This window comes from Ranitomeya imitator, chromosome 5 (assembly GCF_032444005.1).
Source record: "Ranitomeya imitator isolate aRanImi1 chromosome 5, aRanImi1.pri, whole genome shotgun sequence".
NCBI classification, from domain to species: domain Eukaryota; kingdom Metazoa; phylum Chordata; class Amphibia; order Anura; family Dendrobatidae; genus Ranitomeya; species Ranitomeya imitator.
In genome coordinates this window covers 711,385,601-711,412,881 of record NC_091286.1, presented here as the reverse complement: position 1 = coordinate 711,412,881, position 27,281 = coordinate 711,385,601, and the positions used below count along the sequence as shown (strand labels likewise).

General features: G+C 45.8%; 1 protein-coding gene across 1 annotated transcript in view; it reads right to left on the bottom strand.

Moving 5' to 3' along the window:
- The window catches only part of LOC138638917 (zinc finger protein 420-like), a 116,534-nt gene that overhangs the window by 21,844 nt on the left and 67,409 nt on the right, over nucleotides 1-27,281 (bottom strand). The gene's annotated exons all lie outside the window — the stretch shown is intronic.

Genomic DNA, 27,281 nt, shown 5'->3' with positions numbered 1-27,281 from the left:
GCACAGATATTAAAGCTACATTTCATCTATGGACTTTGTTTTCTTATCAACATTTGAATTTATGGACTTTGATTGACACATGACACACGGTCTCTACATATCTACATGCTATCATCTATTGCAAAAGACATATTAAAGATTGTTTGAAAGAACCAAGAAGAAGAACCAAGATGAAGACCAGATGACATCAGATGACATCACACCTGAGATGCTTCAAGTAGATATAGGGAAGTATAATATATATTTTATATGAATATTAGTCACGGCTTACCATAACATGAATTACCATAACATGAATTTACATATCATTATATTATTGAGAACATATAACGATATTATTATTAATAATATTATTTATTACATCATTTTGCCAAAGAATAAAGTAGATTTTATTAATATTTTAATTTGAGGGTTCCAATCAATGTCTGTCACCCTCAAAAGGGGGAATTGTTAAATATTAATTATTCTTATTTTTATTCTGTACTGAGCACATTGCTTCTTGCTGACACTATCAAAAGCTATTTCTGTGTATGTAGCTCAGAGTATAAGTTAACTCCATATACAGAAGACACGTGATCAGTGTTGAACATACATAAACGTCTCTTAGGAGGGTGTGGGGGGCTTTTTGTCACGTGGGACGGTCACCTCCCTTCCTTCACCATCATTCTCCATGGACATGAGACAAGACACGAGGAACAACAGCTGTTAGCTACTCCATGCCATGATGACTTCAGACTTTCACACAGACAGATGACTTCTACCATTCTACCTTTTAAAGATGAGTAACAGGAGAAGCGCTGATATCTACACATGGACACTCTGTTTGTAATTGTTTCATCTACCTTTTATGTTTTTGCTGCGATGGTGGATAACTCAATAAACCACTATACTTTCGTCAGAATATCATGACATTTTTCTTTTAAGAATAACGCACCTGGTTAAGTCTTGATTAGATATTTTTGCGCAATAACGATTTTTAACACCGACCCCACACAGGGATCGGGTCGGGTTTCATGAAACCCGACTTTGCCAAAAGTCGGCGACTTTTGAAAATGAACGATCCGTTTAGCTCAACCCTACTCGTTATCTATTGGGCCCAAATCCCTTTCCCATTTAGCTCTTGCCATTATTGGAAACCCCAATAGAAAAGATTGTTATTATGCCATAGCGGCGAGTATCTAGTCAAGTCCGTGATCCCACGTATGTGCCTCAATCTACTCCACAGCTTGCGTATCAACAGCAAAGTCGGATATAGCTTCCCCAAACTCTCCAAGGATCCATCCTCCAAACATTGCACCACTGGCCTTCTTTTTGTCACCACCTCCATCAACCGCTGTACTGCCCCAGATGACCCTTTATGCGCCCAGCCCCTTAAATGCTGACTCTGGGCTGCAAGAAAGTACAACTCAGGGTTAGGCAATGCCAGACCCCCATCATCCTTGGGTCGCTGAAGTGTCTCCAGTTTGATACGCGGATGCTGCCTCCCCCAAATCAGATTCCTAAACAGAGAGTTGATCTGTCTAAATTTCCCACGTGGTATCCAAACCGGCGCATTGTGAAGAATATACAATATTTTCGGCATCAGAATCATTTTGATAAGATTCACCCTGCCTACCACAGACAAATGTAGCTTAAGCCATGCATCCGCTTTTGCCTTGAGGGCACCCAAGATTGGAGTCAGATTCTCATGTATATAGTCAGTGACCGGCATAGATACCCATATTCCCAGGTACTTAAATTTACTCGTCACCTCCAGTCGCCCGTCCTCCAATGGCTCCCCATCCACATCGTCCACCTTAAACAAGATAGACTTACTCCAATTTATCCTAAGTCCCGACACTGATCCGAATCGTTCAATAATCCCAATGGCTCCCTCCAAGGATGCAACCGGGTCAGCCAGAAACAACAAAATATCATCTGCATACAACGCCACCCTTTCTTCAATCACCCCATATTTAAACCCCGTCATCTCATCAGACTGTCAAAGCGTAGCGGCCAGTGGTTCCACCGCCAGAGCAAACAAAAGGGGGGAAAGCGGACACCCCTGTCTCGTCCCTCTAGCCAATTGTATGGTCCGTGACAACTCCCCGTTTACCCTAACCCTGGCCATCGGCATCGAGTACATTAATTGAATCCATGATATGAACTGCGGTCCAAACCCCATTCTTCGCAACACCTGCCAGAGATACCCCCACTCCACACTATCGAACGCCTTGTGAGCGTCTAAAGATGCAATAACTCTCTGGCCACAGTTATCGGCTTTGAGTTGCAAGTTCATATACAGCCTTCGTAGATTAATCGCAGTTGACCTATCAGGCATAAAGCCAGACTGGTCTGAGTGTATCAGGCCAGAAATAACACTTGTCAACCTCATCGCCAACACCTTAGCCAGGAGTTTAACGTCGATAGTAAGCAAAGAAATTGGCCGATATGAATCCGGCTGTGTCGGGTCTTTCCCCTCCTTTGGAATCACCACTATTGTGGCCTCCCGCATAGATGCCGGTAGCCTTCCACCATTCGTAGCCTCTTCCAAGACCGCCTTCAATTTAGGGATCAACACTTCCCCCAAGCTTTTATAAATTTCGGCTGGAAATCCGTCTACGCCAGGCGCCTTCCCATTAGCCATCGACTGCAATGCCCGTCCCAGTTCCTCCTCCGTAATGGGAGCCTCCAAATCCTCCCTAGCTGTGTCACTCAGCCTCGGGAGCTCCAACTCCTCAAGGAACGCCACCGTGTCCTCCATTGACCCATCTACCCGAGAGGAGTATAAGTCTGCGTAAAAATCTGCAAAAGTCTCCAAAATCTCTGAAGTCTCAGAAACAGCAACACCACTCCCAATCACCAAAGAGTGAACAAAGGAAGTATTTCTCTGGGCAGATGCCACCAGCGACAGCAAATGACCCACTGATTCACCCTCCTGGTAATAGGCCAAATTCATGAATTCCCTCTTCCTTTCAGCCTTACTCAGCAAGACCGCCTCTAGCTGGCTTTGAGCTGCCTTTAACCTCCTCCCAGCCTCCAAAGTACCCATTATTACCATCTCATCTTCAGCCACCCTCAGCCCATCTATCGCCAGCCTCTCTGCCTCTCTCAATTTCCGCTTACACCTGCTAATATCCCTAAACAACAGCCCTCTCAAGTACGCTTTCATGGTTTCCCACACAGTAAGCACATCTACGCTACCCTCATTTATCTCAAAAAATTCCACCAATTCCTTCTTAATCTTCTCCAAGTCTATACTGTGTAGCCAATTAGGGTGAATTTTCCACTCCCTTCTGCTCCCGTTCCGTGTCCCCACTGATCGAAATTCCACTTCAACTGGACTATGGTCTGAGAGAGCCCTAGGTAAATATCTCACGTCCCTTACCATCGTATCTAGTAATCGGTTACCCAGTGCCAGATCAATCCTAGACAGCGTACCATGAGCTGGTGAGTAGCATGAATACGCCCTTTCCCCGATATGCCTAACTCTCCATAAATCAACCATGCCCACTTCCCCGACATAAGTCCCAAACGTAGTGATATGTCCCGCCGTCCTATTCTGGGGGTTTTTGTTCTTATCCCAAAAGTCATCACATATTATTAAGGTTGCCGATAATTAGTAATGGTAACGGTCCCCAGCGCTCTACCCTCTCCAGCACCTCTCTTATCTTCTTGCTTGAGTATGGGGGCGGAATATACATTGCCGCTATACACATCAATACTCCATTCATTTTACATTTCACCACCACATACTGACCATCCACATCTTCTTTTACCATTACCTCCTCATACTGCACCCCCGCAGGTATTAACACAGACACACCCCTAGAATACGTCGAGAAAGTAGAATGATACGCCCTCTGTATCCAGCGCCTATTCAATACATTCACCCTCTCCCGCACTAAATGTGTCTCCAGCAGGCATATCATTGAGACTTTCTGTTCTCGGACATACTGCAGACTTGCCGCCCGCCGTGTTTTATCCGCCAGACCTCTCACATTCCAACTCAATATTTTAATACAATCTCCCATCATGTGGCTCATCATTTCTTAAAGTATCCAATTTCCCAAGTATGAGCTGCCCCAACCCTCCCACCCCCCCTGCCCCCTCCTAACTTACCCCCCTAACCCCCCCCAATATAACGCATTCTTCCTCTCATCAAGAGTGGGGCTCCACTGCCCACTGCGAACACTCTCCCTCACTTAACCCTCTCCATTCGCGTCCCGCTGCCATAGCAATCACAATTTCCCCCCCAACTTTCACTTTATTGTATCTTAACATTTCAACTTATATTAACATATAGAAAAAGTACCAAACCAGTTCACAGTACCCAGCATAACCCTCCTCCCCCGTACTTAGTAGTTGGTACTGTCCCCTCCGGCCATTCCTTCAATATGGCCCAGCAAAACCCCCAACAGTTGCTCAACTCTTTAACCATTGCTAACGAGCGCAGAACTCTCCTCCATCGACAGAGAAAACAAATCCCAACTGGATCTTGCCGAAATGTCAGTCGCCCATTCCCGTAAGTTTTTTTCTCATGAGTATCAAGCCACTGGATAGCGTCCTCCGGTGTCAAGAAGAAATGTGTCTTATTAAAAGCCACCAGTCTCAGCTTGGCGGGAAACATCACTGAATACTGCACTCCCAGCTCCCTCAGTCGCCGCTTGACTCCAGTAAACTTCATCCGCTGTTTCTGAACCGCAGCGGAATAATCCGGATAAATGGCGATTTTCTGACCTCCAGCCGTCAGATCCTCCATCTCTCTAGCCTTTCTAAGGATAATGTCTCTGTCTCTGTAATTGAGTATTTTAGCAAGCATGGTACGGGGATTTGCTCCTGGGGCAGGGGGCTGCGGCGGGACCCTCTGAGCCCGTTCAACAGCAAAGACTTTTGTCAACACTGTGCTCCCAATCTTCTCCAACAGCCAGTTCTCCACAAACTCAGTGGGATTTCTACCCTCAGTCTTTTCAGGCAGCCCCACTATACGTATATTATTTCTTCTGGATCTATTTTCCAGATCCTCATTTTTAGCAGCGAGCTCGGCTATTGCTTGGGCGAACTTCTTTTCAGCTTTTTGTAGCTTAACTATGTGATCTTCTGCCGTGCTCACCCTCTCCTCCACCACTCCTATACGTTTGTCCATTTTCTGCAGAGCCGCATTAATCTGTGCCGTGTCCCCTTTAACTTCCTGCATCTGCTGGGCCAAGGAGTTCAGGGATTGCTGACATGAAGAGATCAGTGTGATAACATCTCTAAGAGTCGGCTCCTCTCCCTGTGATATGGCTTCAGGTCCCCCACTAGCCCCAGCCATGCTGGCTCTCTCCTTCCCCCTCTGTACCTCATGCTGCTCGGCTGTGCTTGCTTCCTCCTCCTCCTGGTCAGCTCCAGCTCCAGATCCTGGTTCTGCCTCCTCAGCAGCCTCCACTCTGGCATACTGCTGCAGCTTTGCGGCCACCTCCATGCGCCGCTGACATGCGGCGTTCTCCTTCTCGGCGTCCTCCCTAGCATCGGCACCATCTTGGCCGGCTCCTGCATCGCTGGTGCCAGCGTCTTTCTGCCGCCTCCTGGTCATCGCTGCCGACTCCGGACCTGCTGCTCCGCACCGCTGCACTCTCCGGACCTTCAGCCAGCCGGATTTAGGTGAGTTTACCCGAAAATCGGGGTTAAAGCAGGATTTTTGTCCTTATGGCAGCAGGAGCACTCTTCCCTGCTTCCACTCACATGGCCAGCTTTTAGACATGAACTTCTCACTTTTGCTAGAGATTACACCAAAAAGTGGACCCCACAGTTTGTTACCCACTTCCTTGTGAGCTCGGCGATATACCATATGTAGTCAAAAAGTTCTGTTTGGACAAACGGCAGGCTCGGACAGGAAGGGGCCCAATGTGACAAATTTGGCTTTATTTGAAATAGATTGTCATATTTGCAGAGCCTGTATGGTTCAAGAGCAACAGAAATCCCCCATAAATGTATTTTTTTATAGATTGTACCCTCTAATCTATCTAGGGAAGTAGTGAGTAGTGCGATATCACCATTTTTTATACAGTTGATACAACACAAGTTTGAAAATTTACAATTTTTATTTTTTTCACTGTCTTTATGATTCTTTTTTGTATGTTTTAGAGGAACACACCTCAGATTTTATTGTACTAGTTTTTATGTGTTCAGAAATATATCCAATATGGCACCAATGTGAGCCCTGGACACACAGCTGTGACTATAATAGATGGCACACCATTTGGTCTTTAGGGTAAAATTGAACAAGTTCCATGACCCATTCCAAGCTTCTGGAGACATTGAGCAAACAAGGAAATCCTTCCAGGAATTATTACTCACAGAGGGAGGTATGCAACGAAAACACATTGGCGGATTATAAAAATTGGTCTTGCTAACAAAACACTTGTCCCGCATTTGCGTATATTGTAGCAGGAAGTATAAACCTTACTGTAATGAAGGGCGAAATGTGGAGGAAAATGCAGCCAACTATGTGGCAAAGCGGAGCTTGTTCCAAAGATGTGCGAACACCAGCAGGGCTAGAATGGCAGACACTTTCAGAGATTGATTCAGAAAAATACTGCACTCGTCAAGATGAAGCTTTATGCGTAATAGTGTAAATTTATTTGCAACAAGTGATTTGTAGTGACAAGCAAAATGTTCCGGCCAGTTTAGTGGCCTTGGTCCCATAGTCGCGCTGTGCAGGGAACACGTGCTGTTATGCCCCAAAGAGATGCATTGGAAGTATGGCCAGTCAATAAGGCATAACGCAACAGGCAATCGGGGGTGGTACAGCTGCCGGTGCTAACACTGCTGTCTCGGAGCATGTTACTTTATTTATCTGCAGCTTTATTTCTCTCCCGCCTATAACATAGCCCAAGTATCTTGCTTCCTCCATACCCAGGCCACACTTCTTCCTGTTTATAGAAATCCCTGCCTTCCGTAGAGCATCCAATACCGCATGGACCTTGCTCAGATGGTTTCCCCAATCCTGGCTGAAGATTACAATATCGTCTAGGTAGGCAGCTGCATACCTCTTGTGGAAGCCAGAATCCAGTCTATGGCTCTCTGGAACATTGCTGGAGCACCTTGCAACCCAAAAGACATCCTTTTGTATTGGAAGCATCCATCTGGTGTTGAGAACGCAGTCTTTTCTTTGGCTCCCTGGGATATGGGAATTTTCCAATACCCTTTTGTGAGGTCAAGGGTAGTGACATACAGCGCTGGCCCTAGCCTAGCCTTTCAATTAATTCATCGACCCGGGGCATCGGTCTTAGAAATCTTGTTCAGCTTCCAATAGTCATTGCAGAATCGCCATTCCCCATCTGGTTTTGGCACTAGGACTATTGGGCTGGACCAGCCACTCTTGGATTCCTCGATGACTCCCAAGCTCAGCATTTGCTCATTTCCCTGGAGATGCTTCGGGAATCCAGAATGGTTTTAAGTTGACCCAGACATGAGGCTCCATCAGGACTTCATGCTCTATGACCTTCGTACCTCCTGGAACAGGTCTCTATTGCACTGTAGCAACTCTCAGCACTGCTGCTTCTGCGAGCAAGACAAGGTGTCTGCCACCTTAACATCTTCCGCACCGATATCAGGACTTTGCCATCAGAGAAGGAGCTTCCACGGGTTCTCTTTCCTGCCATGGCTTGATAAGGTTCACGTGGCATACCTGATAGGGCTTCCCTGGTTGGTGGATTTTGTAGTTGACCTCACCAACTTTCTCAACCACCTAGCAGGGACCCTGCCACTTGGCCAGGAAATTGGTCTCCATCGTGGCTACCAGCACAAGTAATCGATCCCCTGAGTTGAACAGTCTTACCCTGGCTGGCCTATTATACACCCTGGAATGGGCTCCCTGGGCCTGGAGGAGCTGCTCCTTCACAATGGGCATCACGTTGGCAATCCTCTCTTGCATCTGGGTGACCTGTTCTACCATGCTTCTATAGAGGGTGGTTTCAGCCTTCCAGGATTCCTTTGCCACATCCAGGAGCCCTCAATGGTGCCATCCATAGAGCAGTTCAAATGGGGAACAGCTGGTGGAAGGTTGGGGAACTTCCCTGAGGGAGAACAGGTACGGGAGCAGACAGTCCCAGTCTTGGCTGTCCTTCTCTACTGCTTTCTTCAGCAGAGTCTTCAAGGTTTTGTTAAACCTCTCCACCAGTCCATCAGTCTGGGAATGGTACACTGAGGTTCTGAGCTGGGAGTTTTGCAGGGTCTTGCACAACTCCCTCATGACCTTCGACATGAAGGGGGTTGCTTGGTCCACCAGTATCTCCTTCGGTAGCCTGGTTCCGGAGAAGATATGGATCAGCTCCTTAGAGATATGCAGCACCCCAGGGTCCTGGTTGTTGCAGTAATATCATTCTCCTCTAGGGGAGAGTGGTGTTATGTTTTGAGGTAAAGAAGGACAACTAAATCCAGGTATCACAAACATGCAACACATTTCACACTCCAGGCCACCAGGGGGAGCTCTGCTCCTATTTATTAGGTCACTCCCCACACTTAGGTAAAACTGGTGACCTGTAGAGAAAGTTAGTTAGTTGCTGGCTGAGCTTCACTCAGGTAGTTGGTCCCTGGCAGGGGTGGGATCCTGTCAGAGATCGAGAGAGAAAGATACAGAGCTGTGCACGCCCTGAAAGCTGCAGCTCTTAGAAAGAGACATCGAGGGAGAACTGTATTGCAGCGAGCGTGCAAAGAAGTCGTAGCAAAGGAGTGGATACCAGAGGGGGGACCAGCCCTACACAGGCTGCCTCCTTCTGAGGTGCAGAACCCAGGTAGCCGGAACACCTATGGAGCAACGATCCTTTATGCCTTGCTCCAGAGATCGGCTGGACAGCTAATTTCATGTTACCTGTCCGCCCTATACCCAGGAGGCAAGGTGCCACCCCTTAGAGGCTGGGGCATGATAGAGTCCCTGTAAAACGCCTCAAGACACTGGTCATACGGGTTTGTCCTATCCTGTCCGGGGGACAGAGAGAGAGACATTACACCGATAACATCTACAACAGTTGTGAGGACCTTATGAGAAGCTTAGCAGTAAGGGACTACAACACTGCAGCGCTAGAGGAAGGCTACCGATTTACACCTGGACAAGGGGACTCTGGACTTGCCTCCAAACCGGCCAGACTCTGCCTGCCCTGTGGTCTGGTACTCTGGACTGTGGTTGCTGATATCTTCAGTAAAGGTAAAGAGAATGCAACCTTGTGTCCTCGTTCTTCACTGCGCCTCTCACCATCCACCATCTACACCGGGAAGCCCTGGGGATATACTTCACCTGTGGGAATGTATACCATCTAGCTGCCATAACATCACCCCAGCGGATCCCTTAAGCAGCGCCGGTCACCCTGACCGAATACCACAGGTGGCGTCACAAACATTTCTCCTTTAAAGACCTTTCCCTTTTACACAGACGTCCCAGGGCCACGGGCCGGGTCAGCCACCGTGACATCACCCTGTGAATCGCAGGACCCGGTACCGAGTACCCCTTGCCCTATATGGGGGCAATCCATCTTCATTTAGCAGAGGCACTTCTTAAGGGTACCGCCTCTGGGTACCGGGTAGCATAATCCAGGACCACCAGTATGTATTGATGTCCTCTTGCAGACTTTACCAGGGGTCCCACCAGGTCCATCGCTATCCGCTCAAATGGCACCTCGATGAAGGGCAACGGTACCAGAGGACTGTGGAAGTGAGCTGCTGGGGAGGTCAGCTAGCAAGTGGGGCAAGAATAACAGTTGAGGATTTCTCTGCAACACCCAGGCCAGTAAAATCTCGGCAGAATGCGCTCCTTGATCTTATCTGCCCCCAAGTGACTACCCAACACATGGGAATGAGCCATGTCTAGCACTCTGCATCTATAGGGCGATGGTACCAATAACTGTTCTATCACCTGACCTCTTGGCTTGGTTACCCTGTAAAGCAGATCCCCAATCACAGAGCAATGAGAACTGACTGTCGGCTCCCGAATCCTGAGGCACACCATTTAACACAGTAACGTTTTCAAATGCCCCTTTAAGAGTTAGGTCTCTGAGTTGGGCGGTTCCAAAGTTTCTCCCGGACTCCTCCAGCTCAGGGATGTTGGCCTCAGTGGATGCTGCTTCATCCTCATCGCCAACCAACACACACAACGGAAACCTGTCATCTGCAGCCTGCAATGTGGTTTCTTTGGGAGCAACCTGGCTGTTGTCCGGACAACCAGACGTCCTCCCTTTCCCCCACAAGTTCCAAAATAATACAAAGTCCCACCCTAGTATAATCGGGTGCAATAGGTCTTTGACCACGCCGACCTCATGGGACTCTATGCCACAGTTTGTGTTAATGACCATTTGAGACACAGGATAGTCCTTGGTGTCGCCATGGATAGAGCGTACACCCGCCCTTTTTCCAGGAATCAGCCGATGGGGAATGGTAGCACTCACTAGGGTTAGCAAACACCTTGACTCCAGCAGACCAGTCACTTGCACTCCATTTACTGTTACGGGACATGATTGCGGCCCTCCCGTCTGAGGGACAGCACTGCAGGCGCTTGTCCTGCCCTGGATGGCGGTTGCCAGAAGTTGCATTTGCTGCCGTTGCTCCTGCTGGCTCTGCTGTAACAACAGCCTGTTGGTCTCTTGCTGCTGCTGCGACTGGACCAAGTGTTTCAGCAGATCCTCCATTTTGTCTGGCGATGCTTGCTGGCTTGCAACAGACTTAACCCAGGACATGCGGTATTGGCAGTCTCACTGCCTCTTGGGATTCGTGCACGAGCTTCTAGCACCAATTGTAGGAGTCTGTACACACTCGGCTGTGGTTGCTGTAGGCACAGGATATTGTGGAAATGTCCAAGCAAGTTTATTAAAACTGCATAGACCGCTCTGGATAGTCAAAACATATGAACAGCCTTGTCCGGCACAAGGTGAAAAGCAAACAGAAACAAATACACAGTCCATATAATAATACAGGTCGGCCCACTCTGGTCAGTGTTTTTAGCACACACATGGGAGGTCTCCACACCTCCAGCCAATGACATTGAATGAGGCAATTGGCCTCCATTTTATTAACCAAACCACGGCCCTGGGGTGGGGATATGTGGGCAGTCATTTTCACCCATCTCTTATGACTGCTCGTAAAACCTGGCCCTGGTGTGGCCCAAACAACTCTCTCAGCACTATATGTCCTGGAGCATACTTCCAAGCTCACATCACCGCAGCTAATAGCCGCAATGACACCTATCTCCCTCCGGGACTCGTCCGGCGGCCATCTTACACAAGACAGTCGTAAAAGCAGTCAAAGTTAGATAAATGGTCAAAAATGTTTGTAACTAATCAAGTCCTAGAATTAATTTTCAGATGACCTGACTAAGAACATTTGTGGGGTCCACACTCAGCAGTGTACAGACGAGGGTATGTGGATGAGAATTTGTTGGAATAGTAGTTTGGTATGTGATTGATCAAGCCCTGGAATTAATTTTGAAATGGGGTAAAATGGGATCTACTGGTGAAAAAATTCTTTATAACTTGTTCCAAATTACTCTATTGGGGCCACTAAGCAGAAAATAAAAATTATTGAAAAAAAAACAAAAACTAATAATTGTAGGTGGTGTGGTAGGTCTCAAAACAGGGAGATACAAAGGCCTGGTTGGGATGGGCACGTGGAGCAATAGAACCAGGAATCTACCATGCTTAATATAAACCTGGCATCTTTTTTGAGGATACTTTTGGGTGGGAGTGACACGGACAGGGTGAGAAAAATGGCGTTCTGAAAGTCTCTGGGAATCCTCAGACTCGAAGGCTTCCCCGGGTGCCGTCAACTCAAACATGAGACCCTCAACAATTTTTTATTGAAACTAGAGGAATGTAAGTGGTCCTAGGGACTTTTTGTACAGGACATAAATTGTAGTATGTGGCAGTTTGGATAAGGTAGATTGCCACCTTTTTGTACCAGTCCCTGGTCTTCTGCTTCACCAGGTATGGTTGGAGAACCTGGTCTGACAGGTCAATGCCACCAATAAATTTGTCATAATCTGTGACAGATTGCTTTTTGTTCGTCTCTGGTGGCGCCCCTGTCTCGGACCGTCACAGTGCCTGTGATTCCATTTCACTGCAAGTTGTTGGTCACTTGAGAGTGAGAATGATGTCCCCTTCTCCAAATGTCTTAACACCAACTGTGACGGAAACCCCACTCGGTTTTTCCTGACTGTACCACAGACCCCTGTATTTGCAGCGTGGAGGGATTTATATAGGGGGATGCTTGTGTAATAGTTGTCCCTACCTTCAAAAATTAGGAAGTTGGACGGGTACCCTGATGAGCTCTCATAAGTTTTGTACAATTTCATGCCGTATTTGGTGCTTGAAGGGGATAAATTGGCGGAACGAAAGTCGGCCCTTGTAGCTCATCAAGGACTCGCCGACTGCCACATTTTTCTCTGGGGTATAGGAATTTAGAAATTAATTTTTTAGGAGGGAAATTAGGGGTCTCAATTTATTTAGCCGATCATAGTTGTCGGGGGGTTTGGGAATAGTCACTGAAGTGGAGGAATCTCATCAGGGCTTCATAACGGACTCGGGACATGACAGCTGCTAATACAGGGGTGCTGTGGACAGATTTTGTTGCCCAGTAGGAGTGTTTTTTTTTTTTTTTTTACTAATTACATATTCAGGGTAAGGCCCTCCAAAAATTTTATTTTGGGGACATTTGTGGGTATCCAGGAATGGGAATGAAAGGCAGTGGGTTTTTGGAAGATGTGTTGTCGGCATATTAGGGCGGCACGGTGGCTCAGTGGTTAGCACTGCAACCTTGCAGCGCTGGAATCCAAGGACAACATCTCCAAGGAGTTTGTATGTTCTCTCTGTGTTTGCCTGGATTTCCTCCGGGTTCTCCAGTTTCCTCCCACATTCCAAAGACATACTGATAGGGAATTTAGATTGTGAACCCCATCGAGGACAGTGATGATAATGAATGCTAACTGTAAAGCGCTGCGGAATATACTAGCGCTATATAAAAATAAAATTAATTAAAATATAAGTTTGTTTGGTGGGTAGGACTTCTGGGCTAATTAAAATTTTGAAAAAAAAAAAAATCAATGGGTGTAAAATTGGTGACATCTACTCTTATTCCAGGGGTGGCAGAAAAATAGGGAATTTGAGGAGTAAATGAAGTGCCATTATACACAGAGGTGGGGCGACTGCGGTACTTGGTCCGGCTGGTGAAGCTTCAGCAGTGACGACCGACTCCATTATCATCGGGCTGTGGGATCCCGTGGAGAAGAGTCATCCTCAATGCCGGAAACCTGCCCTACTTCAGACGCAGATTCTGTACGCTGGCTCTGTGCTGAAAGTTCTGCCGCCCATTTATTTATTTGCCTGCCTAACGAAAAACTAACCATAATCTAACACTAGTATTTTTTTTCCTGCTAACCCTAATCGCAAAAAATTATAAAAAAAAATATATGTTTTTATAATCCCCTGGCAACAGGGATGCGGCGATTACAGAAAACGGGGGTGGGTAATTGGACTTCTTATGGGGTTTGTGGACGCAGACATTTTTTTAAAAATTCTGACAGGGCAGCGCTTGAACTGTAGTCTCTCCCAGAACAACTACAAGGAGAGAAGAGAGAGACGCAGCCCAAGTGCTGCCAAATCTATATATATAATTGTCTAAGGGTTTTTCCGTCTGTCTGTCTGTCTGTCTGTCTGTCCTGGAAATCCCGGCTCTCTGATTGGTCGAGGCCTGGCAGCCTCGACCAATCAGAGACCGGCACAGCATCGACGTAGAAATCCCGCGTCTCTGATTGGTCGAGGCCGCCAGGCCTCGACCAATCAGCAACGGGCACAGCGACGATGATGTCATAAAGGACGTAGACATCTCACGTTTCTGATTCAGCGATGGGCACAGTATCGACGTAGATGTCATAATGGTTTCCATGGCGACGATGATGTCATAAAGGTTGCCTCGACCAATCAGCGACGGGCACAGCGACGATGATGTCATAAAGGACGTAGACATCTCACGTTTCTGATTCAGCGATGGGCACAGTATCGACGTAGATGTCATAATGGTTTCCATGGCGACGATGATGTCATAAAGGTTGCCTCGACCAATCAGCGACGGGCACAGTCTGCCGCGAATTCTGGAATCATCATTGTCCATACACTACGGGGACATGCACATTCTAGAATACCCGATGCGTTAGAAATCTGGCCACAATCTAGTATACTATATATTGGGGGTTGTGATCACGGTGATAGGGTCTACTACGGTAATCAAAACCCAGCAGCCAGAGAAAATCATCATCGGGTGCAGGCAGGCACATCTTAGCGGGCGCACTGCACCCGCCATATTCTTTCTGCCGGAGGAAGGAGGGGGGCTGGGTGACAGCTGATTTTTTTTTTTTGCGTTTGCCATCAATAATGGCAACCGCAAGACCGGGGGTCTGTAAAAACCGAATCATGTTGTCTTGGAGACCCTGGAGAAATTCCAACTCTGGGGGGCGCTATACCCTTATTCCTCAGCACCGTTAAGCTGTGGTTTAAGTACCCTTAACTGCTACCGTTAAAAGGCGTATCGGCGGTCGTTAAGGGGTTAAAGGGGATGAACAAATATCTCCTGTGAAATGTTTAGGAATTGCTGCCATTTTTCTACAAATCCTTCTCATTTCAGGGGCTCAAAAGTAATTGTACAAATTAACTTTCCCGTAAATAAAATGGTCATCTTTAATCCTTTGCAGAGAATCCTTTGCAGCAATGATGGCCTTAAGTCTGGAGGCCATGGACATCACCATCGCTGGTTTCCTCCTGTGTGAGGCTTTGCAGCAATGATGGCCTGAAGCCTGGAGGCCATGGACATCACCATCGCTGGTTTCCTCTGGAGTGAGGCTTTGCAGCAATGATGGCCTGAAGTCTGGAGGCCATGGACATCACCATTGCTGGTCTCCTGTGTGAGGCTTTGCAGCAATGATGGCCTGAAGCCTGGAGGCCATGGGCATCACCATTGCTGGTCTCCTGTGTGAGGCTTTGCAGCAATGATGGCCTGAAGCCTGGAGGCCATGGGCATCACCATTGCTGGTCTCCTGTGTGAGGCTTTGCAGCAATGATGGCCTGAAGCCTGGAGGCCATGGGCATCACCATTGCTGGTCTCCTGTGTGAGGCTTTGCAGCAATGATGGCCTGAAGTCTGGAGGCCATGGGCATCACCATTGCTGGTCTCCTGTGTGAGGCTTTGCAGCAATGATGGCCTGAAGTCTGGAGGCCATGGACGTCTCCTCCGGTGCTGGTCTCCTCAGCTGTCGCTTGTCTGTGGCTTTTTCTGCCTTCGGTTTTGTCTTCAGCCTGTGAAATGCAGCTCAATAGGGCTGAGATCTGGTCATCTGGTGATGACTTGATCATTGGAGAATACTCCACTTCTTTTTCGCAGGATGTTTTGGATCATTTTCCATCTGTCCTGTGAAGTGCAGTCTAATCAATCTTGCTGCATTTGGTTGCATCGGAGCACCAATCATCATCATTAAACACTGGTGGCTCGGGATCATCGGAATCCATGCATGCCTGCGCCATCACACTGCCTCCACCATGTGAAGAAAATTAGTGGTATCCGCTCACCTTCCAGGATGTGGAGAATTTACATCCACGCGCAGATCAAGTCAGAGCAGCTGAAGTAGATACAATGAGGTACAAGTGGTGATTCATGGTCACCATGAGCCAGACGTATGTCGATGCGTAGGTCCTGCCACTAGTATCTTATCTGCACTACTGCCAATGTATTTGGAGCATTTTTTAAATGGCTAAATAAAAGCGATGCTTTATACTTGGGACAAAGTCTTATCACTGGATCACCACTTGTACCTCATCCATGTGTTACAGGTGATGTGCTATAGTTTGGATCATGAGACGTTCCAAGCCTTCTCCATACTTCCAATCATTCTGGAATAAGGTTGATCTTAGTTTTATCTGCCCAAAGAATGCTGTTAAAGAACTGGCGGCTTCTTCAGATGTTTCTTGCCAAAGTCTAATCTCACCTTTCTATTTTTAATGATGATTAATGGATTGCACCTTGTGAGCAAAAGCCCTGGAAAAAGTAGCAGTTCCGGCAGTGTCAGGTGCGCTCCTGCTGGCCCTTGAAAATCTGGGGGAGTTCCTGTAAAACACTTCACTAAGTTCTCCTTTAACCACATTTTGTGGGTTCACAGCAACAGCATCTGAATGTAAATCCCACAGCTGGAATCAGCTTGAGACCTTTTACTTGCTTAATTGATGAAGGATTAACGAGGGAAAAGCCCATGCACCCCACTAAAGAGCTTATAAGATAACTGTCCAATTACTTTTGGTCCCTTGAAAAAGAGGGAGCTACAGTGGCATGTAATAGTTCGGGCACACCCTGGTCAAGATTACTGTTATTGTGAACAGTTATAGATGAAATTGTCTAAAAAAGGTCTAAAGTTAAAGATGACACATCTCCTTTTTACTTTTAGTAATATATATATATATATATATATATATATATATATATATATATATATATATATATATATTTTTTTTTTTTTTTTTTTTTTTTTTCAGAGAATATAAACGATAACACGAAAACTTTTTCTCCACTCACGGATAGTGGTTGGGTGAAGCCATTTATTGTCAAACTACTGTGTTTTCTCTTTTTAAATCATAATGACAACCCAAAACATTCAAATGACCCTGATCAAAAGTTCACATCCCCTGGTGATTTTGGCCTGATAACATGCACAGAAGTTAACACAAATGGGTTTAAATGGCTACTAAAGGTAACATCCTCACCTGTGACCTGTTTACTTGTAATCAGTGTGTGCATAAAAGCCGAGTGAGTTTCTGGGATCCAGACAGACTCTTGCATCTTTCATCCAGCCACTGACATTTCTGGATTGTGAGTCATGGGGAAAGCAAAATAATTGTCAATGGATCTACGGGAAAAGGTAGTTGAACTGTATATAACAGGAAAGGGATACAAAAAGATATCCAAGGAATTGATAATGCCAGTCAGCAGCGCTCACACTGTGATTAACAAATGGAAAATCAGCGACTCTGTAAAAAACAAAACTACGGTCAAGTAGACCAACAAAAATGTCATCCACAACTGCCAGGAAAATTGTTCAGGATGCAAAGAAAACCCACAAATAACATCAGCTGAAATACTGGACTCTCTGAAAACTAGCGGTGTGGCTGTTTCAAGATGCACAATAAGGAGGCACTTGAAGAAAAATGGACTGCATGGTCGAGTCGCCAGAAGAAAGCTATTACTGTGCAAATGCCACGAAGTAGCTCACCTACAATATACAAAACAGCACAAACCTTCTGGAACAAGGTAATTTGGAGTGTTGAAACCAAAATTGTACTTTTTGGCCACGACCACAAACGTTACACTTGGAGAGAGGTCAACAAGGCCCAGTGTCGGACTGGGGTGCCAAGGGCCCACCAGTAACATTGACTTTGGAGGGGTTCACTTTTCACCTACATACATATACTACCCTCGTTCAGAAATGTACCTATATCTCTATGTAATAATAAACTGGGTACTTTGGTGAATGAATGGTGGTGAGATGTTGCTTTTTTCTGTACAGAGTGAATCAAGCGAATTATGCCAAGTACTGCCCATACAGTGGGGTTGGGGGCCCACCAGGGGATTCCCCTGTTACCCTATCGGCCAGTCCGAACCTGGGAAGGCCTATGATGAAAGGAACACCATTCCTACTGTAAAGCACGGAGATGGAACACTGATGTTTTGGGGATGTGTGAGCTACAAAGGCACAGGAAACTTGTTCGAAGTTGAAAGAAAGATGAATGCAGCACGTTATCAGCAAATACTGGAGGTAAATTTGCACTCATCAGCCCGGATGCTGAGCATGGGACGTACTTGGACTTCCCAACATGACAATGATCCAAAACACAAGGCCAAGCCAACCTGTCATTGGCTACAGCAGAACAAAGTGAAGGTTCTGGAGTGGCCATCTCAGTCTCCTGACCTCAATATCATTGAGCCATTCCGGGGAGATCTCAAGCGCACAGTTCATGCTAGACAGCCCAGGAATATACAGGAACTGGAGGCTTTTTGCCAAGAAGAGTGGGCAGCTTTACATCTGAGAAAATAAAGAACCTCATCCACAACTACCACAAAAGACTTCAAGGTGTCATTGGTGTTAGAGGGGGCAATACACAGTATTAAGAAGTGGGGTATGTGAACTTTTGATCAGGGTCATTTGGATGTTTTTGGTTGTCATTAAGATGTAAAAAAGAGAAAACACAGTAGTCTGACAATAAATGGCTTCACCCAACCACTAACCATGAATGGAGAAAAAGTTTTTGTATTGTCATTCATATTCTCTGAAAAAAGGCCAAGAAAGCAAAAATTCTGCCGGGGTATGTAAACTTTTGAGCACAACTGTATGCAGAGGGTATGGAAAGTATTCAGACACCTTATAATTGTTCCATTGCAGCCATTTGGTAAATTCAAAAAAGTTAATTTTTTACTAATTAATGTACACTCTGCACCCCATCTTGACTGGAATAAAACTGAAAAGTAGAAATGTTTGCAAATTTATTAAAAAAGAAAAATGGAAATATCACATGGTCATAAGTCTTCAGACCCTTTGCTCAGACACTCATTTAAGTCCCATGCTGTCCATTTTCTTGTGCTCCTCCTTGAGGTGGTTCTACTCCTTCATTGGAGTCCAGCTATGTTTAACCCCTTACCGACATCGGATGTAATAGTACGCCGATGTTGGTATCCCTCGCTTTGATGTGGGCTCCGGCGGTGAGCCCACATCTATCCCAGCACATATCAGCTGTTTTGAACAGCTGTCATGTGCCCACAATAGCCACAGGTGGAATCGCGATCCACCCGCCGCTATTAAGGGTACCATCACACTGAAACGACGCTGCAGCGATACGACAACGATGTCGATCGCTGAAGCGTCGCTGTGTGGTCGCTGGAGAGCTGTCACACAGACCGCTCTCCAGCGACCAATGATCCCGAAGTCCCCGGGTAACCAGGGCAAACATCGGGTTACTAAGCGCAGGGCCGCGCTTAGTAACCCGACGTTTACCCTGGTTACCAGCGTAAACGTAAAAAAAACAAACACTACATACTTACATTCCGCTGTCTGTCCTCCGGCGCTGTGCTTTCCTCTGCACTGTCAGCGCCGGTCAGCCGTAAAGCAGAGCGGTGACGTCACCGCTCTGCTTTCCGGCTGGCCGGCGCTCACAGCCAGTGCAGAGAAGCACAGCGCCGGAGGACAGACAGCGGAATGTAAGTATGTAGTGTTTGGTTTTTTTACGTTTACGCTGGTAACCAGGGTAAACATCGGGTTACTAAGCGCTTAGTAACCCGATGTTTACCCTGGTTACCAGTGAAGACATCGCTGAATCGGCGTCAAACGTCAACGCCGATTCAGCGATGTCAGCAGGAGATCCAGCGACGAAAGAAAGTTTCAAACGATCTGCTACGACGTACGATTCTCAGCGGGGTCCCCGATCGCAGTAGCGTGTCAGACACAGCGAGATCGTAACAATATCGCTGGAACGTCACGAATCGTGCCGTCGTAGCGATCAAAATGCCACTGTGTGACGGTACCCTAACTAGTTAAATGCCGCTGTTAAACTGACAGTGGTATTTAAATCGCCATCAGGCTGGAATTATGTGCACCAGTGACCACATCACATGATTGGCGGTCATCGGTTTGTCGGCATGACAACCAGAGATCTCCTTGAGACCTCCATGGTTGTCAATGCCAGATTGCTATGCACCACCCACGCCACATATTTGGTATCGCCAAGTTCAGAAACGGCCGATCTAGAAATTAAAAAAAAGGATTAACCTGATCACTAAACAGCGTAGCGAGAAAAGAAGTCAAAAACACCAAAGTTACGTTTTTTTGGTCGCCACGACACTGCATTAAAATGCAATAATGGGCGATCAAAAGATCTTCTCTGCACCAAAATGGTATCATTAAAAATGTCAGCTCGGCGCCCAAAAAATAAGCCCTCACCCGACCAGAGATCACGAAAAATGGAGATGCTATGGGTTTTTTTTTTTTTTTTTTTTTTTTTTTTAGAGAAAAAAGAACCTTGACATGTTTGGTGTCTATGAACTCGTAATGACCTTGAAAACCATAATGGCAGCTCAGTTTTAGCATTTAGCAAAAAGCCAAACAAAAAACAAGTGTGGGATTGCACTTTTTTCCTAATTTCACTGCACTTGGAATTTTTTCCCCCCGTTTTTTTAGTACAAGACATGGTAAAACCAATGGTGTTGTTCAAAAGTACAACTTGCCCCGCAAAAAATAAGCCCTCATATGGCCAAATTGTTGGAAAAATAGAAAAGTTATGGCTCTGGGAAGGAAGGGAGTGAAAAACGAAAATGCAAAACTGAAAATAGCTCTGGGGGTTAAGGGGTTAATTAAACTGATAGGACTTGATTTGGAAAGGCGCACACCTGTCTATATAAGACCTCACCGCTCACAGTGCAAGAGCAGGCCGGAGCGAGCCGTCCCACCCCCCCGCAGACGGCGTACGTGCAGGCCGTCATGACAGGGGTTTGGGAGGGAGAGATAGGTGGGGAAGGGGTTAATTAGGGGAGGGGGGTGTTATGTATGAGGCAGGGGTTTATAAGGTATGGGTGGGGTGGGGCTTACCAGTTCCCGCTCTGGAGCATCAAGAAGATCCCGCCCGCCCGGTTTTATCGTGTTTTTTGTATTGTTGCATTTTCGGGTAATTGTTTTGGGTCATGGTGGCTCGAGGCGGTGGGAGGGGTCCTTGGAGTTGGTGATAAATTGGCCTGGGGGATCCGTCGGGGTACGGATCCTTCAGTGGGTGTAAACTTGGTTTTCGGGTCTGGTGGTTCCGGGGGGGATCTTGGCAACGGTGGGCCGGATCCCCAGGTTAAAAGTGGACATGGTTAACCCTTCGGGGTAGTTTGGTGCTTCCGAGCCTGGGTGGTTACGGCTGGGAGTAAATATATGGTATGTTTCTGTCCACTCCCTGTTATGGTTGACCACCAGTTTGGAGCTTCAAGGACTCCTCCCCTATGTTATTTATTCTTGTTGTATGTTTATAATAAAGGCCACTGTGGCCAATTATAATCCAAGATCAGAGTCTGTCGTTATTTGGTGGAGGGTTTGGTGACGAAATAACGAAGGTTAGGTATAAAAATGGGGGTGTCATCCCTTCGAGGGATCGACCAATAGCAATGTCATGTCAGACCAAATGAGAATCATGAGGTCAAAGGAACTGGCCAAGGAGCTCAGAGACAGAATTGTGGCAAGGCGCAGATCTGGCCAAGGTTACAACAGAATGCAGTACTCAAGGTTCCTAAGAGCACAGTGGCCTCCATAATCCTTAAATGGAAGAAGTTTGGGACCACCAGAAGTCTTCCTAGACCTGGCCGTCCAGCCAAACTGAGCAATCGTGGAAGAAGAGCCTTGGTGAGAGAGGTAAAGAAGAACCTCAAGATCACTGTGGCTGAGCTCCAGAGATGCAGTAGGGAGATGGGAGAAAGTTCCACAAAAAACCAAAAGATGGTCAGCTCACCTGAATATTGGCTGTTCCACATCTGTTCTTGCACGGAAAAGTTGAGCACTCAGTCCACAGAAAAATCGATGAATCCAGCAGGAATGTAATAAAATCAGTGAATTTATTTCTCCATTTTTTTAAAAAAAGGAAAGAGTTATATCCTATGGTACACCACTTGTAAATAAGGTATAATTTCTTACAGCATTCTACACATATGGCGGCATTCTTTTGGAAGAAATTATACCTTATTTACAAGTGGTGTACCATAGGATATAACTTTCCTTTAAAAAAAAAATGAAGAAATAAATTCACTGATTTTATTACATTCCTGTTGGATTCATCGATTTTTCTGTGGACAAAGTTCCAGAAAGTCAACTATCACTGCAGCCCTCCACCAGTCAGGCCTTTATGGCAGAGTGGCCTGACGGAAGCCTCTCCTCAGTTCAAGACATATGAAAAAGCCCACATAGTTTGCTAAAAAACACATGAAGGATTCCCAGACTATGAGAAATAAGATTCTCTGGTCTGATAAGATGAAGATAGACCTTTTTGGTGATAACTCTGAGCGGTATGTGTGGAGAAAACCAGGCACTGCTCATCACCTGTCCAACACAATCCCAACAGTGAAGCATGGTGGTGGCAGCATCATGCTATGGGGGTGTTTTTCAGCTGCAGGGACAGGACGACTGGTTGTCATAGAAGGAAACATGAATGTGGCCAAGTACAGAGAGATCCTGGATGAAAACCTCTTCCAGAGTGCTCTGGACCTCAGACTTGGCCGAAGGTTCACCTTCCAACAAGACAATGATAGTAAGCACACAGCTAAAATAACAAAGGAGCGGCTTCAGAACAACTCTGTGACCATTCCTGACCGGCCCAGCCAGAGATCTGACCTAAACTCAATGGAGCATCTCTGGAGAGACCTGAAAATGGCGTCCACCAACGTTCACCATCCAACCTGACGGAACTGGAGAGGATCTGCAAGGAGGAATGGCCGAGGATCCCCGAATCCAGGGGGGAAAAACTTGTGGCATCAATCCCAAGAATATTCATCGCTGTACAAGCTGAAAAGGTTCTACTCAATACTGAGCAAAGGGGCTGAAGACTTATGGCCATGGGAGATTTCAGTTTTTCTTTAAAAAAATTTGCTAAAATTACTACATTTCTGTTTTTGTTCAGTCAAGATGTGGTGCAGAGTGGACATTACTGAGAAAAAATGAACTTTTGTGAATTTACCAATCGGCTGCAATGAAACATAGTGAAAAATTTAAAGGGGTCTGTTTTGATTTCAACGTTTTATTTATTAAGAAGTAATAGGTAAATGTCAGGAAACTGTAAAGCAAATGAGGCGACACAATTGGTAACAACATCCAGTTCAGCTCAGTATTCTACATCTAAAGAAAGTAGACAAATCACCAATAAGATGGAGGTTACATAATCATTGCATCAACACTGCCTTACATGTACGATTCTTGGATTTTTTGATCAACAAAAGTTGGAACAATGTGTCTTTAATTTCAAATTTTACAGTTCCAAAGTAATTAAAGGCATTGGTGGGGAAACGGTATTGAGTTGATGAACGAGGATTTTTCCGATGGGGTACAGGCCTATGGGTAGCACCAAGATATCTCTGGTCTTAGGAAGAGAAGGATAAAAATTTTGCGGAATTCCTATAAGATATCCATGGACTCCAGACACGCAAGTAGAAGGAAAGGTTTTGCGTAGAGCGTGCTGCCAATTCTTCAATATGGTATAGTTGATCAATTTTAACCCCTTCATGACCCCAGCTTTTTTCGGTTTTGCGGTTTCATTTTTCACTCCCCTCCTTTCCAGAGCCATAACTTTTTTTATTTTTCCATCAACATGGCCATGTGAGGGCTTGTTCTTTGCAGGACGAGTTGTACTTTTGAACGACATCATCGGTTTTAGCATGTCGTGTACCCGAAAACAGGAAAAATATTCCAAGTGCGATGAAATTGCAAAAAAAAAAAAAAAAAGCCACACTTCATAGAGTTCATAGACACCAAACATGTCTAGGTTCTTTTCTATCTAAGTGGTGAAAAAAATTTCCAAACTTTGCTAAAAAAAAAAAAAAAATTGCGCCATTTTCCGATACCCGTAGTGTCTCCATTTTTCGTGATCTCGGGTTGGGTGAGGGCTTAGTTTTTGTGTGCCGATCTGACGTTTTTAATGACACCATTTTGGTGCAGATACGTTCTTTTCATCGCCCGTTATTACATTTTAATACAATGTCGCGGCGACAAAAAAAAACAACTTAATTCTGGTGTTTCAATTTCTTTTCTCTCTTCGCCGTTTAGCGATCAGGTTAATCTTTTTTTATATTGATTGACTGGGTGATTATGAACTCTGCGATACCTAATATGTGTAGGGTTAGGTTGGCGCTCATAAAAATCTGGCATCAACAACCATAGTGGTCTCAAGGAGACCTCTGGTTGTCATGCCGACTCACTGTTGACCCCCGATCATGTGATGGGGGTCAGCGATGCGCATATTTCTGGCCCGATGGCAGGAAGCGCTTGTTAAAGGTCGTTGTCAGCGTTTGACAGCGGCATTTAACTGATTAATAGGTGCGGGCGGATCGCGATTCCACCTGCGCCTATTGCGGGCACATCAGCTATTGAAAACAGCTGACATGTCACGGCTTTGAGGTGGGCTCACCGCTTGAGCCCACCTCACAGCAGGGGTTCTGACGTTGGACGTACTATCCCATCCGAGGTCAGGAAGGGGTTAAGAATCAGTTGATTTTTACTTGGAATATTAGATGTGCGCCATAACGGAGGTATAAGAAGCTGGTCTGCTGTTATAATGAAGGATTCAAGTTTTGATAGATATTTTTTATCTGGAACCAGCGGGAAATTTAGAAAAATATGTTCAGGAGTTGGACCTAACCGTGTGTAATACTTCAGTCAAAGTCTGGGACACAATATCCCCAAATTCTTGTAGAATCGGACAGGACCACCAAACGTGTAGATATGAAGCCCTATCTCTTCCGCGTCTCCAGCATACATCTGAGGTGGAAGGGAACCATTTATATGTTTGGAGAGGAGTCGTGTACCAATGGGTAATTATTTGTAGCCGTTTTCTTGGGCCCTAACACATTGTGAAGGGCCATATGAAAATTTGTGTATATGTTGAATTTGGAGTTCAGTAAAAGAATGGCCCAAGTCCTTTCAGCAAGAATGCTCTTTTCGGAGAGGCATCTCTATTATAAAGGGTAGAGAATACAGTTTTTTGGAGTTTTGGTCTGCGAGCATATGGCTTCATGAATGGTGAGCGGTCTTATGGGGTCTCCATTGGACACGATTTGGCGTATTGTCCTCTTTAGAGACTGATAGTGGATGAAAGTGTAGTTGGACATTGTAGGTAACACCTTCAACTCTTTGAAGGACATGAAAGTGCCTTCATCATATCAATGGTCTATTAAAGGTGATGCATCAGTGGTCACGGATTCCTCTGAGTTTAGGGCCATAATATCCGATACTCGAGATAGTGGACAGGGGTCGGGGATAGGTAGGGTGCTTTGGATTTCCACCATTTAACCACTGTGCGAGTGAAGAGATGGTGGAACGTAGTCTTATGTGCTGGAGCGGGGGAGAGGATAACTGATCGCAATTGTATGGGAGACATACGTTCTTCTATGGAGAGCCAGGGTTTCTCCTTTGGTTTCCGGACCCACTCGATGGTTCTTGATAATATGGCGGCAAGGTAATAGTTATGAATATTAGGGGCTCCCATACCGCCATGCCTCTTCGGGAATGACAGTGTGTGAATTAAGCTGTGGACGGTGATTATTCCAAATGTAGTTAAAAAAAAAAAAGGAAGAGTTGAGCTGGGTTAAGAATGATTTAGGTAATGTAAGGGGTAGCATCTGGAATAGATAGATGAGTTTGGACAGAAGAATACTTCTAATTAGCTTTTTTCTGCTCATCAAAGAAAGACATGGGGCCCTCCTTTTTATTGTATGATCTACGATTAAAGTAAGGAGCGGTTTGCAGTTTAGATTGAATAGCTCCTTATAAGATGTACTGATCTTAATGCCTAGAGACTAAGGCATTCTAAAGGGCTAGTAGGTTGTTGTGAATTCTGCTCTTGAGTTCCCTCCAGTGGTTGTAGGTGGGAATGAAGTTGTCTCTGAGTCACAGTCCTGGCCAGGTGTATCTGCTAATTGCTGTTCTGACTGGGATATTTAGGTGTGCAGGATTCATTAGCCCTTGCCAGTTGCCAATGTTTCTTCTGAAGTGTTGGATCACTTTCTGGCTTCTCCTGCTTGCTGCCAAATTCAGCAAAGATAAGTGTTTGGTTTTTGTGTCTGTGGCACACTGCTGTGTGCTTGTTTTTGTTTGTATTCCTGCTCTGATTGTAGGATTCACTGGAGTTGCAGATATACGCTCCTACATCTTTAGTTAGATGTAGGAAGTTTTTGTATATTCTGCTGTGGATATTTTTGAAGGGTTTTAATACTGACCGCACAGAACTCTGTCCTATCCTGTCCTATTTAGCTAGTGTGGCCTCCTGTGCTAAATCCTGTTTTTCTGCCTGTGTATGTTTTTTCCTCTCCGACTCACCGCCAATATTTGTAGGGGGCTGTCTATCCTTTGGGGATCTGCTCTGAGGCAAGATAGTATTCCTATTTCCATCTTTAGGGGTATTTAGTCCTCCGGCTGTGACGAGGTGTCTAGGTTTGTTAGGTACACTCCACGGCTACTTCTAGTTGCGGTGTTAAGTTCAGGATTGTGGTCAGTATAGTGGCCACTTTCTCCAGTGCAAGTTCTCATGCTGCTCCAAGGTCACCGGATCATAACAGTAGGTATGCTTATTCCAATGGCTTCAGATTTGGATAGGTTTATTTTGAAATTAGATAGAGAGCCATATTTCTCCAAGATTTACATAAGGGCCAGAATACCCTTCTGGGGGTGTCATTGTAGCTAGAAGGTCTTCGGTGAAGGCCTAGTTTTATGGTGAAGGCCTTGTATGTTTACGTCCATTAGGTCTTGGTATGCATTGATGGATTTAATCAGGGGTTCCATCACCATTATAAATAACTGTGGCGACAGGGGGCAGCCATATCTTGTTCCATTACCTATAACAAATGACTTAGTGAGGGAGTTATCAAGTTTACTTTTGGCCGAGGGATGAGAGTACATCTGCAATATGGCAGCTAGAGGGGAAAATGAAAAGAATGAAGGAGTTTCTTGTAGAAAGGTCCAGTCCACTCTGTCAAATGCACCAATGGGAGATTGTGGTGGATATTGTGACAAGTGAAGGTCTCGCCAAGCATTCTCCTTACCCTCTCTTCCCTTAATGAAGCCGGTCTCAGCCGGTGATATCAAATCTGGCAAGAGATCCGCAATGCGTTTTGCAAGCATACGAGCCTAAGTTTTAAGGTCTACGTTTAGTAGGGAAATCGGTCTGCAATTACCACTACAGTATTCCGGGTCTTTGCCTTCGTTATGTACAAGAGAGATGTGGGCTTCCAAAGTTTCAGGGGGCACAGGGATGCCTTGGAGCACTTCATTACACATTTTTAGAAAATGGGTTCAATAGTCTTGGAAAAAGTCCTATAGTATACAATGGGGAGGCAGTCAGGCCCGGGAGCTTTTCCCTTGGGTCTCTGGTTAGTGCAATTGTTTGGAGGCCCTGGACAGGTAAGCATCTCTGCCGGTGTACTGGTGTTTTTTTTGTCTAGAATAGTGGAGGTTTTTCCTCTTATGGTGTTTTTTTTTTTCCCCTTAGGACTTTGCCAAAATGGATCTGCCCTCACCCAACGTGA